This window comes from Dama dama, chromosome 15 (assembly GCF_033118175.1).
Source record: "Dama dama isolate Ldn47 chromosome 15, ASM3311817v1, whole genome shotgun sequence".
NCBI lineage: Eukaryota > Metazoa > Chordata > Mammalia > Artiodactyla > Cervidae > Dama > Dama dama.
In genome coordinates this window covers 9,504,564-9,520,832 of record NC_083695.1, presented here as the reverse complement: position 1 = coordinate 9,520,832, position 16,269 = coordinate 9,504,564, and the positions used below count along the sequence as shown (strand labels likewise).

Genomic DNA, 16,269 nt, shown 5'->3' with positions numbered 1-16,269 from the left:
TCTCTTTAAAGAATCAGCTAGATAAGACACATCAGTTGAGTTAAATTATACAACATCTAAGAAGCTAATCTGCTAATCTGGACTCTACCTTGTAAATGTTTGGTCACACTAGATATATTAAATAATAGCTATCAGAATGATTCCCAACTACAGACTTAAGACAGAAAGTTTACGATGATATTATTTACATACCCAATTTTTTTCTTCTTACAAGTAGCTTACTTGCTTTTATTCTCATTGAAGTATAGTTGATTTACAATAATATTTCATTAGCTTCAGACGTACAGCCTAGTGATTTAATATTTTTATAGATTATATTCCACTTAAAGTTACTACAAACTAATGGCTATATTTTCCTGTGTTGTACAGTATACCCTTGTTGCTTATCCATTTAAGCATCTTTACAACCTATGTTATAGTGGAAAATAAATATTCTCTTGAGAAAACTGAAGTAAAATGTGATAGTCATTGAATATAAAAAAGTAAAACATATTTCATGGGCTTACTTTTATAAAATCCTTGGAATTTAAAATGAGAATTAAAGGGTGTGACACTTCAACAAAGTTCTAAATTAAACAGCTGAATCGGAGATCCATAAAAACTACCTTGCTGCTGCTGCTGCTGCTAAGTCGCTTCAGTTGTGTCCGACTCTTAGTGACCCCATGGACTGCAGCCCACCAGACTCCCCCGTCCCTGGGATTCTCCGGGCAAGTACACTGGAGTGGGTTGCCATTTCCTTCTCCAATGCATGAAAGTGAAAAGTGAAAGTGAAGTCACTCAATCGTGTCCGACTCTTGGCAACCCCATGGACTGCAATCTACCAGGCTCCTCCATCCATGGGATTTTCCAGGCAAGAGTACTAGAGTGGGGTGCCATCGCCTTCTCTGAAAAACTGCCTTAGTGACAATATAAATCTTTTTTGCAAGATAAATCACAATCCCATAATTACTGATAATTCACCATACTTGAGGATGATGTTCAACTTCCATTTAACGGTTAACTTCGAAAGAAATTATGACAGTTGTTTCAGGTTATACCTGTTGTTTATAGAGTTCAGGCGCTTCTTGACAAATATTGAACTTGACTTTCTGAATTCTGCATGAAAGAATACCTGATTCACAATCAGGATGTCACACACTGTTACAAAGTTTACACTGGTCTCTAGCTCCTTAGATACTAATGTGGTATTCATGAGGGAAAAAAAAATGTCATTAAGGCTTTGAACTCTGGACCCTAAGGAGTCTGAGTAACTATCCAAGGCCCCCTGGGAACTGAACTGACAGTTTCAATTTGGATGGCTAACAACAAATTTGTCACGACCCCCACCCAGTACCCTGTCAAGCAAGGGAAGAAGGTGTTCCCACACATCCAAGTCATTTGGGGTGGCTCTGATGATTAAGGAAAGGGCTCCAAAAGTAGGGTAGCACATGTGAGGCAAACCCTAGGGCCAGTTAAGCTTGATGACGTTAACACCAGCACTTCCCCAAACCTTCTTCCCAGGGTTCTCTCACAATGTCACTTTCAGGGACACTGTAAAGTTTAAACAACCTGGAGAAGAGCCTTATAGATATAAACATCTCATAAGACATTGTCTGCAAAGGCAAATTGTTTACAGTCTGAATAACTATCTTAACAGAGAATTAAATGATCTTAGTATCTCCCTCAAAATTTTACATTAATAGATAAGAACCCTAAGGCAGTTGGAGGTTAAGAGATTTCCCAAAAGTCACAGGGCTTTACACCTTCAGATTTCTATCCAATGTTCTTCCTAATATGGCATGAAATTTTTGAGAAACTTCGCATAACCAAACCAAAAAAGAATCTGCCTGCAATGCAGGAGACCTAGGTTTAATTCCTGGGTCGGGAAGATCCCCTGGAGAAGGGAAAGGCTTCAGTATTCTTGCTCCAGTATTCTTGCCTGGAGAATTTCATAGACTGAAGAGCCTGGCAGGCTACAGTCCACGGGGTCACAAAGAATCAGACACAACTTAGTGAGTAACACTTTCACAGCCAAACTATATCTTTTAGAATATTACCTGTCAGAGCATTCTAGTGATTGGGTCTGGCACTAAGTGTACCTATACTTAGGCAGTAATCATGCCTATCTGTTCTCCAGGCAATATATCCTGCCATCGTAAACTTCTCAAGGTCTTCTACAGGTTCATGTTATCATTTTCCATGTTTCCTCATGTCTCATTCACATCAAGAAGTGAACTGAAAAAAAGAAAATTCTGCTCCTCCTGGAAAGAAGTATTTATATTTTAAAAAGAAGCAACACCTTCAGCCCTAATGGGGATTGCAACATAAGAGGGATAAAAGTTGACTGGCTCTGACCTAGTGTTCCATATTGATTTATATAGGACTATAATAATCCATAACTAGTAAATGTGGAGGAAAACTTTGGCTCAGAGAGGAGAGGTCATCCTGGCTCCTTGCACAACAAAAGTGGGCAGGAAATAAAGGAACCCAGGCACAGTGTAGCAAGGCAGAATTTTAAAGGAAATTCCAAGAAAGTCACACCAAAATGTATCACCCTAAAGCTCTTCAACAAGCAGTTCGTTTTCTCTAAAACAAACTGGACAAGCAGATAGCTCAGAAGATGATCTGTATTTGATCCTGAGCACCATAAAAGAATGGAAATTTTGAGACACTGTGGCTGCACCAAAAGGAACAATGAAGGCCCACCAAGTAAATCATCTCTCCTGGCTGTACATTCCTACTAGGAATAATTGTGCTAGAAGTTTTATACTGAATAGCTCATCCATCTTCATAACAGATCTCTAGATTTTTACAGAATGATAATGATGGTGATACACCTAATACCTACCATGATTAATTACTACACATTAGGCACTTCCATAAGCACTCTATTGGAGAGGTTGCTTTAATCCCCGTAACAGTCTCATAAGTACAAATATACCCCTATCTGTCACATGTTGCAAATTGAAGCACAGTGAGGTTAGGTAACTGCTCAAGGTCACAGAGCTACAATTATCAGATGCAGGATTCAGGCCCAGGCAGTCTCTCTGTATTCTGTCAAATTTCTCTTCTTCAAAAGAAACATTGACTCCTCCCTCCAACAAACTAGCTCTTCCTTCCTCATTCCTATTTCAGTTAATGGCCTCTACCCAGTCACTCATGAGGGAAAAAAAAAAAAGAACAGCACTTCATCTGGGGCCTAGTCAATTCTTCCTCTTGACAGCTGGCTGATTCACCTCTGCATCTCCTACTTGCTAACTCTGTGACCTTAGACTCGATTTCCTCTAAGTCTCAGTTTCTTATCTATAAAACTGAGCTCCTAAGAGCAGTTCGAGTTGTTGTGAATGTTAAAACTAAATGAGATAGCACTGTGCCTGGCAGATTGTAGAAAGACCAGTAATTGTTAGCTGTTATGATCATCACCTTGAATCTGGTCCTTCCCCTCTCCTCTTACGATGAAGCATTCTCTGGTCCTCATCTCTCTCACTTGCAATACCAACAACCTCTTAATTGGTCACTCTTCTTGGTGCATTTCCATTCAGTTCAAATTCTCCAACTGCTAAAAATGTCAGCCACGTTCCTTAAAATCATAAATGGCACCTCAATTCCTAGGGAATACGATCCTAATTCCTTATTATCATGCTATGGAACTCCCTCTGCTATCTAACTTTTTTTTAAATCTCTCAACACATCTCAAAACACAATGTACTATGCCATAATTCCTCCTAAAGGTTCTCAACATTAATTCACTGTTTTTTTTTTAAATCATGTTGCTGCTGCTACGAAATTCCCATTAATTACCAATTACTTTTCTAAATGCCTGTATCTTAGGACTCACTACATTGTATTACAGGATTACACTGTTTCTTTCAAAGCTAGATTATACTTTAAGAAGGGAAATCAGGTCTTATTTGTTTAAAAATAAGTCAAATAGTAAGAGCTCAATAAATAGAAACCAATTCATTTAATACTAACTTTGACAGTAAACATTTTGTTACTCAAATTCCTTTATGAAATATTCCCACACCTAAAGCACTGAGAAATAAACAGGCACATTTACAAAAGCCTTTCTCCATTCCACGGCAAGAACTTAATGTATTAAGGAAAGCGCTACAGAAACACCTAAAAATCTTTACCAAAATTTGTTAGGTTAAAAACAAAAAACTTCAGCAATAAAAGCTTAGATGTTTATTCTTCCTATTTTAAAGAGTATGATTCAGAGTTTACAGTTTCAAAGTTCTTTAAAATCAACAGTAGACATGGTGGTTTTCCATACCTCCTAAAGAAACACACACAAAAAAAGTCCTGGAGCCTTATGCTAAATGTGAAACGAAAACAGTAAAAAATAATTTATAAAGTAACATCATAATGATGAACAGTTTTTAACATATATCTTGTATAAGGTAAAGGGCCTGCAAAATAAGTTTCAGAAATACTGAACACAGATATTGACAAGCTTTAAAGACTTCTTGCAAATGTAGATAGAATTAGTTTCCTCATTCCTCTGTAATTCTTACAGACACAATGAAAATTAGCTTCCCTCCTAAAGAAAAAAATTCAGCTGAGGCAATTATAGACAAATATGTGTTTACTATTACAGAACATTTCCTATCAAGAAAAACAGCAGTAAGACCAAACTGAGACCTGGTTGCTTCATCTGCTGTTCTCTAACCATTCATGAGGATGGACAAATAGTAGGAGAGAAGGGCACAGGGACTGGGAGTGATAGAGAACAGAAGTCAAACAGAAATATATACTAAACAGTTTCTGAGAGAATGCATTTCAGATTCAACCTACACTTTATATTTTTTTTCAACCACACTGGTATCATTACAATCTAGTTTCTATCATTGTGATCTGCATGTAGACACGTACAAAGAAAAAGGGTTAAAGTTACACATGAACTACATACTAGAAACCAAACACCATTGTTTTCCATGTTGTATAAGGCATCTTTCAGCTATGGGATTACATTTTTAAAGTGTATTAAAATATTCAAGAATTTGGTGGTATAGGAGAAAGAATACTAGACTAAAAGTCAAAACACTTTCAGTTTTCTGTTTTGCATCAAATTCTTTAGGATCTCAGGCAAAGTGCTTTTCTGATTCCCATTCTTTTTATACATATTCAAACAAAGACAAAAGTAGATGATCTCTAAGTATTTTTAGGCTATGGACTTTCATAACAGTACAATAGTCAGAAAATAGTAATATAGTAATAGTCATATAGTAACAGTAAGCATCAAGATTAATTTAAGATTAAAATTACACATTCTAAATATTTCCTTAAATCGTGCATCATTAGGTTTTGTCAAAACCAGAGATTCTTTTTTTTTTTTAAATAAGATGTAGAGAAAATAAATACATTTCAGTAATATGGACTGTATGACTTTAGAAATAGTCTCCAAAATTTTTAAATAAAGCTAACAGAAAAGCAAGAACAGTTATTAGCATTACTGTCTTTGGAAGCATCATTAAGAGGAAATCCAGAAAATGGCAAAGGATTTTGATCTTTAATAGACTAAAATAAAAATAAAGTCATAGTGTATTAAAGGTTCAGATAAGTAAATATCAAAAAGCAGTGTAAGAGTGAGCTGACAAATATAAACAGCTGCCCTACAAGTCACACCAGCAAAATTTCCTTTTACCATTGGCCAGGATACACTGATTTTGCACTTCAATGAATGAATATTCAGAAGACGTAACAATGAATGCATTTTACGAACTGATAAATGTTCCACTTGCCTTTCAAATAAAGCACATAGTTATAATAAATGAGGAAACCATTCTCATGATTGTTTTAATTTTATACTCATCTAAACTTTATATAATTATGCTGTTGAAAAAATATCTATGCAATTACGACTATTACTCTTCAACCTAAGGAACCAAGACAAGTGAACTACAAAACTAATAAGAATTCCACTGCAGCAAGTTACATTTTGATCAGAACAAATTTAAAGAGGGAAGAAAATTAATATACTATTATTGCTCTTTACACATTCATAACAGAAAACACGTATATAGATGTGAATTCACTTTATTAAATAGAAATTACCAAAACCAGTGAATTCAGCCAAGAATCAAATGTAATCACAATAGAAAACAAATATACTTAACCAGAAAATATTTCCAATGTATAAATACAGTTAACTTTTTAAAAAGTTAAGAAGTAAGAATTATAAGAACAAATCCCTAGAAAAGAACAAATCCATTCTAACAACAACCTTGGAGGTGGAACATGGTTATATCATTCAAAAAAAAAAAAAAATAGGATTAAAAGTAGAAGGGGAAAAAACATAAACCTAGAGTTAGTCCACAACCTAGATGTCACTTTCCAATATTTCATCCACATTAGGAATTCCCTTTCTATAAATACTCTCCACCCATTCCAGCTTCTGACAAATTATGGTTATTATGAAATTTGTCTTCCTTGATCTAAAATATTTCTTCCTCTCACTTTCACTCCTCTGATTACTACAAAATTACTGACTAGACATTATTAGGAGGCACTGCTAGCACTTCCATTTTCTTCTCAGTTTTTAACCCTTCATCTCCATTGGCTTGTTCTCTGCCTATATTTAAAAAGAAAGAAAGAAAGAAAGCCTGTCAACACCTTCCTCTTTCAAGATTACTCAAGAGTAATCTGCACTGGAAGTAGTCTTTTCACCTCCCCCCACACACACACTGTGTGTGGCAGCTTGGCTCTTGCCCATACCACTCTACTCAAACTATTCAAGTCAAGACCAACAATAAACTTCTAACTGCCAGACTCAAGCCAACGGGTATCCTTATCTCTTTTGACCTCTCCGAGGAACGTGAGGCATCAGTCAGTCAGTTCAGTCACTCGGTCGTGTCCGACTCTTTGCGACCCCATGGACTGCAGCACATCATGCCTCCCAGTCCATCACTAACTCCCAGAGTTTACTCAAACTCGTGTCCATCAAGTCGGTGATGCCACCCACCCATCTCATCCTGTCATCCCCTTTTCCTCCCGCCTTCAATCTTTCCCAGCATCAGGGTCTTTTCAATGAGGCATATAAGATTATTAATCACTCATTCTTAAACCTCTCTTGTCTCTTGACATGTGTGTGTTCATGCTAAGTTGCTTTAGTCATGTCTGATTCTTTCCAACCCCATGGACTGTAGTTGGCTAGGCTTTAGTCTGTAGCCTCTACAGCCTACAGTATGTCTATGGGATTCTCCAGGTGAGAATACTGGAGTGGGTTGTCATGTCCTGCTCCATCTCGTGACATGGAAGATGCCAAATCTTTTTTGGTTTTCCTCCTGCCCCTCTGACCTCTCCTTGTCTCCTTGTCTGGATGCTTCTTCGCCAGCTGCTTCACATTGGTGAGCCTCTGCATTCTCCCCTCTGTTTCACTTCCCTTTGTGTTCTTTGACAATCTCATCCATCCAAGGTTTCAGGTACCATCTATATAATAATGGCTTCCAAATTTTCCTCTAGAGATGAATTCATAACTTCCTTCAAATTTTCAGACTCTTACAGAACAAGACATACCCAGAACATTTCAGGGCAGTATTGTGCCCTAACATTTCAGGTTAGAGAATAATCATAGGTTAGTAAGCTCCATTCACGTGCCTCTAATTCAAGGCTCAATTCATTTCCCAACATCCACATGACTAAATACCTCAATTTGTCCAGGACAGTCCTACTTTATGTTTGTTGGCCCACAGTAATTATTAACGTCTTTTCATTTTCAAAATAACATCTGTTTAGTCAATACATTATATAATCAGCTTACCTGCCACCATCCTTTCTGTTTTTTTTTTTTTTCTTTCTGATTCTTAATGCACAACTAGATGAGTCCTCCTGGCTCAACTCTGAATTCTTTACTCCCTACCATTAGAATCCCTAATTCTGTTGCTAAGAAACTTCCCTATATCCTCTACCTCCACACATGAGGATCACTTCATCTCCTTCTCTTAACAAATCACGATGCACACCCAGATCCCAGCCACGAAGACAAGTCAGTACTATTCTGGTTTCCAAAGGTGGTTTGGACATTATTATCCCACTTCTTCCCCTTTTAAGGCTATAACTACTGTTACAGTTGTCACTGACTGACCTTTGAGTCACTCATTCATTGAGAACTTTGTCATACAATTCCTGTCTTTCTCTCCACACAAGATCTGTTATTCCAGGGCTTCACTACCCATGAGAAAAATTAATGCCAACACATTGGCACTCTAGGATTTAGAGTACTTTGACTTCCTTTTCTTCAATGACCCCTACTTGGCAGAAGGTCAGAATGATTTAGGAGTTGGGCATTAGGGTTCTGGGGCTAGAAAGACTCGGGTACTTCCAAGCTGTGTGCCTTGGGGAAAATTACTTAATCTCACTCAGCCCCAGTTTCTTCATTTGTAAAATGGAGCTCCTAATATGCGCTTCACAGGATGGTTGTGAAAAATAAGTATGATTTATTATTAACTAATAATAATGCTCATAGATTTATTATGAGCTCATAATTAATCTGTAAGAAGCACTCATATAGTGACTAGCATAAAGTACACAATAAACAGTTGCTTTTATTAGTATTACTATTGTAATTAGTGCTATTAATCTTGGCTACCCACCGTCATTGGTCATACTTTGGCTCTTCTTTCACCTGCAACTGTTCCGGTACCAGAATCTTAAATTTAGGACTCTCACATCACATTTTTCCATCTCTAGTACTCCTTTACTTCCACTAATCCTACAGTTGACTCACTGGGATTCTTCATCCTCCACATTTATCAGCCCTGTCTTGGCTTCACTTTCTTCTGTAATCAAGCAGGATACTTAAAAGTTCAGCACTTCAGTTAACAACCTCATCCCCACCAGTAATCCCCTGACTTCACACCACCCTCTACCCAAGTTCTCCATCATACCTTCCCTTCCAATCCCCATCCAGGTTCAGCCTATTTGCCTTCTGCTCTGTTACAGGACCTGCTGGAGAAAACTGCTTCAGCATGGACAGCCTCTTTCTATATTTGTGATTGCAGGGGTGTTAAACACTATCAGAGATTAGGTCACTTGTCCTTGGTCAAGGCCATTTTCCAATCACAATGGTAACTTTTCCTTTCCCCACAAAAATACCCCAATCCATGCTCTTCCTTCTCAATCTCAGCAGATAACCTTGCTCCACAGAAACAAATAAAACCATCCTGGCTACTCATTTGTCTCTGTATCTACTCCTTATATGCTTTTCTTTTTTCAAAAGGAATATGCATCACTACTTTTCTTCAGGATAACCCTTTCACCTGTGCACCTGTGCTCTTGTTCCCAATCCTTCCACTGCCTCTGAGATTATGTCTATTATCTTCTCTTGTGACTTCAATTTTGTCTCCTCTTCAATAGCCCCTTTCCTTCAGTCCACTAATGTACCCTTTTTTTCCATGTTTAAAGAAAAACAAACCTTTCCTAATCACATCTCCCAGCTCAAACCTCCACCCACTGTCCTCCCTGCTCTACCAAAAGTATTTGAAAGAATATATTTACTGAATGAATGAAAACCTATTTTTCTTGGTTCAGACTTCTCTCCTGAGCTCCAGACCTACATATGTTAAATTTTTAAATTATATGTGACTCATTCCAGATTCAGTTTCAAGAAACAAAACAGCTACTTCACCAAACTGACATGAACTGATGAATTTCACATCTCCCTATCTACTCCTCTCTGTCTTTTTAGAATATCGATTACTAGCATCACCATTGGCAACCCATTCCAGTACTCTTGCCTGGAAAATCCCATGGATGGAGGAGCCTGGTAGGCTGCAGTCCATGGGGTCGCGAAGAGTCGGACACGACTGAGAGACTTCACTTTCACTTTTCACTTTCATGCATTGGAGAAGGAAAATGGCAACCCACTCCAGTGTTCTTGCCTGGAGAATCCCAGGGACGGCGGAGCCTGGTGGGCCGCCGTCTATGGGGTCGCACAGAGTTGGACACGACTGAAGCGACTCAGCAGCAGCAGCAGCAGCATCACCATTCACCTAATCTAGAATCCTTAAAGCCCTCTTTGATTCCTCCCTCTTCTTCCCCTACCTCGTATCTAAACAAGTCCTTGTTGAAAACTCCCATAAAAGTGAAAGTGTTACTCACTCAGTCATGTCCGACTCTTTGTAACTCCACAGACTGTACACCCACCAGGCTCCTCTGTCCATGGAATTCTTCAGGCAAGGATACTGGAGCGGGTTGCCATTCCCTTCTCCAGGAAATCTTACCAAGCCAGGGATCAAACCTGGGTCTCCTGCACTGCAGGCAGTTTCTTTACCATCTGAGCCACCAGGGAAGCCCCAAATCTCCCATATGTGTCCTTTTTGTGTCTTCCCAGGATTCCTACTGTTGAGGCCCTCCTTACCTGATAGTACTTAACAGGGATGATGTGAAGGTTAAATAAGATGCTAAATGGGAATGCACTCTGTAAGATGTGAGGTACTCACAAAGATTATTTAATATTATTATATCTTTGGCAAAATGAGCATGAGGTTAGCATAATATGATGTATTCTTTAAAAACCAATTCTGCATCTTAGTAATCAGTACTTTATTTTCTAATCACAAATCACAAACCATGTGTTTGGCAATCTGGTCTACAATTTTTATAGAAATCAGTCAGTGCCAAGATGTTTAATGTATAATTTCCAGGCTTCACCTCCTCACACATTTTTTGATTTAAAATGTGCAATTCTTCACGTTTCTGGCAAAAATCTTCTATTCTCTCTACTTTTTATAGATGAGTGGCAGTAGTTGTAGAGAATATGTGTAGTACTTACTCTATCTTATCATTCATCTATTTCTTCCACTCATCTAAAGTGGCTAGAAGTTCTCTAATTTCCTGGTCTCTCTTGAGTTTCGACTTCAAAGAATCACATTTGAATGGAGTAATGACTAGCCTTTTGGAAATCTGTTTGATTCCTTTCTTGGCTAATTAAGATGATTACACCTTTTAAACATTACTCTTTCATATTATTAGATAAGATTTTTCTTTGTGGGTTTTTTTTTTTTTTTTTTTTGGTATTCCCAGAAGTTAAGACTTGGAGACTATTCAAAATTTCCCAATGTCTCAATTACTGTAAAACAAAGACAGGAGAATTAAGAGGCACAGGATAAACACTGGTGAGAAGCAATAGCAAAAGAAAGTAGTATCAAAGAGAATACAGAATCCTTATCAACTCTAAGATCAGTTTATAGCTATTTATGTATGGATGTGAGAGTTGGACTATAAAGAAAGCTGAGCACCGAAGAATTGATGCTTTTGAACTGTGGTGTTGGAGAAGACTCTTGAGAGTCCCTTGAGAGATCTCCTTGCAAGGAGATCTAACCAGTCCATCCTAAAGGAGATCAGTCCTGAGTGTTCATCGGAAGGAACTGATGTTGAAGCTTAAACTCCAACACTTTGGCCACTTTGATGCAAAGAACTGACTCATTGGAAAAGACCCTGATGCTGGAAAAGATTGAAGGTGGGAGGAGAAGGGGACCACAGAGGATGAGATGGTTGGACGGCATTACCAATTCAATGGAGATGAGTTTGGGTAAACTCCAGGAGTTGGTGATGGACAGGGAGGCCTGGCATGCTACAGTCCATGGGGTCTAAAGAGTTGGATACAAATGAGCAACTGAACTAAACTGATTTTTATATACTTATGTAACATACTTATCTAACATATTTTTATATACTTTCATGATATGTTTTGGTTAAAAATCCTTTTTAAAATATTAGTGTATTACTGGAGTTCTGAATATGTTAAGGGGTAGACCTTAAATTTTAAGACCCTAATATATTTTTCATACAAGTTGTACAGATCAAATTCTATTGCTCCAAATACTGCATAATTTGATGAAGAAGATCTCCACCGAATGTGTGATGGCCCATTTATGTCAAGCCATCTTTAATGAAACAGAAGAATTAGGATAATCTCTGTATATTACTGACTACTAGTAAAGTATTAAAAATACAGGTCATTTCCATTATAATTCACAAATGGCCAAGTGAAGCCACATTTGATAACAAGATTCCTGAAGCTTGAAAAAATTCTTGAACTTAAGCCAGGTATCCAAACACAATTCAGAAAAAGGTTAATCAGATGAAGGTGTTCAAGTTAGATACAACAACAAATGAAAAATGTATTCTGAAATTCTGGATTATATGGCTTTCTCTATAACTGAAACAGATGCTCTAAGTGTATGCAAGTAAAATCAAAGCTATATTTGATGAAAAAGATGATTAGGTTGGTCCAAAAGTCTAGAAAGAAAATGAGTATGAAAAAAAGTTGGCCATTCATGGTTGAAAATATTAAGTCCCTGTTATAGTCAAGATAACATAGAAGGGTCTTCAATACAAAGTCAGTGGGTCTACTACTACTAATCTCCACTTGGAGTCTAATTCTTTTCTAACCAACTCCTAACCTTCTCTCCAACAAGTTGCTCCTCTCATGAACCTCACCTCAATATATGTCTACTCCATCTACCTACTTGCTCAGGACAGAAATTCTGGTGTCCTTTAAGTTTCCTGTTGACCTTACCCTCAATTTATTGAGAAATCAACCACTCCACCAATTCCACTATGGTTCAAGGTACAACCTCTCTGGCCTGGATTATGGGAAGGGTCCTGAAATTGACATCACCACTTCTGTCCAACACCTCACTCCACCCCAGATAAAATCTATTCTCCATCCAGCCACCACAGTGACTCTTTTAAAAGGTAAGTCTGATTATACGCCTTCTCTATTCAAAAGGAAGAGCCCCCTTTTCCCTCAGAGCGGAAGCCCAAGTCCTTCAAAGGCCTACAAGCCCTTGCACAATCTGACTCCCCATTCCCGCTTACCTCTCTCCTGCATTTCCACTGCTTTTACTTTGCTCATTCCACCACAGCCAAATCAGCCTCTGCTGTCCTCAAATGTGCCCAGTACACTCCTGCCTCTAAGCAGTCTGCAAGTGCCTTTCCTTTTGCTTGAACACTCTTCCCTCAGAGAGGTGCCGGGATTGCCCTTTCACTTCCCTGCAGTCTTGGGCTCAAATGTCATCTTCTCTAGGAAGTCTTCTATGGCTACCTCTAGTTAAAGCTGTATGTCTCTTAGAGAACAGATCTATGGTTGTCAAAGGGGAGGAGACAGGGTGGGAGGTTGGGGTTAGCAGATGTAAGCTAGTATATGGAACAGATAAACAACGAGGTACTAATGTACAGCACAGAGAACTATATTCAGTATCCTGTGATAAAACAAAATGGAAAAGGTATTTTAAAAAAAGAATGTAAAAAAATAAAAAAATAAATAAAAAAAAAAAGAATGTGTGTGTGTGTGTGTGTGTGTGTGTGTATAACTGAATCACTTTGCTGTACAGCAGAAATTAGCCCAACATTGTAAATCAACTATACTTTGATAAAACAAAATAAAACTGCAAGTCTCTCCCTCTTCCATGCTTTTTCTCTATAGTACTTAACACCATCTGACAAAGAACATATTTTATTACCTGTGATCCCCTACTAATGCTAACTCCCTGCTGGAGAGGATATTTATCTGTTTTAAGAAAACTGGCATACAGTAGGTACTCAAATATATTTACTATATTCACATACAATCTTATAGCTTACAAATTCGGTTTAATGTAAATTAAATTATATAGTAACTCATTTTCTCCCTATGCTCCCCCACTTCTCCAAATTTTCCAACCTTTGTAGTAACAACGTGGATGACACCAAAGAGCTGTCAGAAAAAAAAAAAAAAAAAATGTTGCTGGCTACTTGCAAAGCTCTTTAAAACAGATCCCCTGTATTAATTAACTACATTTATAAGATGAAAGCACAAAGTCAACATCTTTATTAGCATAAGGTTCCTGGGTGTGGAAGTTCAAAGGAACAGAGCAGAATAGTCAAGGATCATCAGGAAGAAAAGCCCAATTCAGCTTGTGCCATCAATCTGCTAAACAAACCCCAAGGAAAGTGCAAGCTGAATTCAGTATTCAAGGAAATATTCTGGTCTCAATTCAACACCAAAGTATTCAACACGAGATTCAACTCTCTTAAAATATTCTATCTGCTTAAAACAACCTCATCAACTACCAAATGCAGTCACTGGGAGTGTATGGTTGTTTTGTTTTGTTTGAGCCAGTAAGACCCAGAGCTAGCAAGCGTTTTTTAAAGCCTCTGAGCTTACCCCTCCGCCACCAGGCAAACTGGCCTCCACACTGTGGTGCTGGGGTCTCCCTGGGTTATTTTCCACACAAAACATTATCCAGTTATAATCCCACCAGAGGCTAACCCGCACCTCAGACAAGGCGCCAATGATGCCCGGGACAGACGGCAGATGTCTCAGAGGATCCTCTAGAGAGTCTCTCGCTCGGGCAAAGGGCTTTACAGGCAGGAAAAAAAGCAGCGGGCTGAGGCGCACGGAGAAGATGACAGGTGGGCGAACACCCGCGGGGCAAGATCTTACAGCGCGACCCGCAGGGTGGCGGCGCCGAAACTGTCAACTCCAGCCGTCAACCTGCGGGTGTGGGCCCGGCCCGGGTGCAAGTTGTGCCGCGGCACGGGATAACAAATGAAATCAAGACCGCAGCAAGTCCCCGCCAGCCTGCCTGACCTCCGCCCTCCCAGCGCCGGGAAATAAAGTTAGTGGCCGCTGGTCGCCGCAAAGGTCCAGAGAAGCCGGGCAGACCTCGCGCCCGCGGCTCAGGTGCTGTCAAAGGCTGCCCGGGCGCGGCGGGGAGACGTCCCGGAGCCCCAGAGCCGGAAAGAAACCTCGAGCCGGCGCGTCGAGGCCGAGTCCCCCGCGCCCTCAGCCCTGCCACCGCGACCCCCAGCCGGGGCTGACTGCCACCCCCAACCGCCTTCCCTCCAGGCCCCCGATAGGGTCCGGGACCCCTAACAGCGGCCGGCATCCCCGGGCCCGGCGGCCGCCTTTACCTGCTCTCTGGCCGCCGCTGACGCGCGTTCCTCCTCACCGGGAGAATCCCAAGTCGTCGCCGCCGACGCCGCCGACGCCGCCGCCGCCGCAAATTCCCCACCCCCCGCCCCCTCAGGTAACCCAGGAAACCGGGTACACCACCCCCTCCCTCCCCCCGGTCCGGCCCCAGACCCGCTCCTGCGCTTGCGCACTTGCCCGCCTCACGCGTCCCGAGTCCCGCCCCTCGCCGGTAAGGCCGCGCCAGCGTCGCAGGCGTAACGCGTGGAGGCCGGAGCCAATGAGGAAGAGAGGAAGGCGGGTCGAGCCCTCGGGGTGGGGCCGGGGCCGGGGCCGGGGCTTTCTCCTCGCGGCGGGGTGGCTGGTCTCGCGTCCTCGCTGTTCCAGGGCTTTGCGAGGCGGGTTGCGTCACACCCTAGGGAGAGCCTGCTCCGTTTGAAAAGCACCAAGTACAAGCGTGGCGTCCTCTCCCTCCGTTCAACATAGATTATCATACTGTGCCCGTTCTCTGGGTCCGGAGGATGGCAGCAGAAGAAATATGGGAAGGGGTTGGGAGAGGGAGAAAGGGTTACCCACGAGGTTACCTTCCTCCGGGGCCTGGAAAAAAGAAACATTTTGCAAAGACTTATCACAAAAACGTAAAGAGGTTTACCAAGCTACCTTAGAATTAAGTGCAAAGGTGTATGTTTTAATCCTCTTCATACACAGTATAAGGCAGTGTGCACTGTCAGAGTTTGTGTGTCTTACAATAACAGTGCTTCCGGAGGGTGGGAACCATAGGTTAAATACAAGGATATTTTAGCTTCATCACTGACTGTCAGTCCAGCATATGGCTGACAGGCTACTGATGCCGTAGTTTGGCATCACCACCTAGTCATTGTGGCTGGCCTTGCGGTGGAATGTCTAAGATGCTGGAAAAGAACCTGAGCTTGGAGGCTTGAACAAGAGGGAAGCTGTTAGGGGCACTGGCCTGCTACTAGTTCAAAATCCTGCATATAGCTTTATAATCATTACTCCATCTATGGATTCAACCAACTTCAGATGGTGTAGTACTGTATTACAGATTTAGTGAACAACTTTTGCATGTAAGTGGACTGGTGCCCTTTCAAACCTGTTGTTCAAAGGTCAACTGTATAAGCAATGGTTTACTAATTGAAATGAGCTGGTTTAGAATCAACAACTGCAGTAATTTTTACATGGGAATCTAGAAATAATTCAGGATATTATATCCCAAGGCTGTATACCAAATGCAACTTCCATCTGATCCAGTGACTAGCCAAGTAAATAGGTGCCCAGTGATGTGGTTTGAAGGCGCTCTTGGGGAAATCCCTTACTTTAAAATCTTCCCACTGACTTCTGTAGTTCAACCATTGACAGTTCATCCACTTCCT

The 16,269-nt window shown here is 40.4% G+C and overlaps 1 protein-coding gene across 5 annotated transcripts in view; it reads right to left on the bottom strand.

Moving 5' to 3' along the window:
* LYST (lysosomal trafficking regulator) overlaps window positions 1-14,970 on the bottom strand; it is a 175,653-nt gene extending 160,683 nt beyond the window's left edge. For 4 of the 5 annotated variants that reach the window (XM_061161427.1, XM_061161431.1, XM_061161430.1 and 1 more), the window contains exon 1: window positions 14,881-14,970. The gene's annotated coding sequence lies outside the window, so the exon portion shown is untranslated. The remainder of the gene's footprint in view (window positions 1-14,880) is intronic. The other variant, XM_061161428.1, reaches the window with a different exon arrangement.
* Window positions 14,971-16,269: the final 1,299 nt, after the last annotated feature.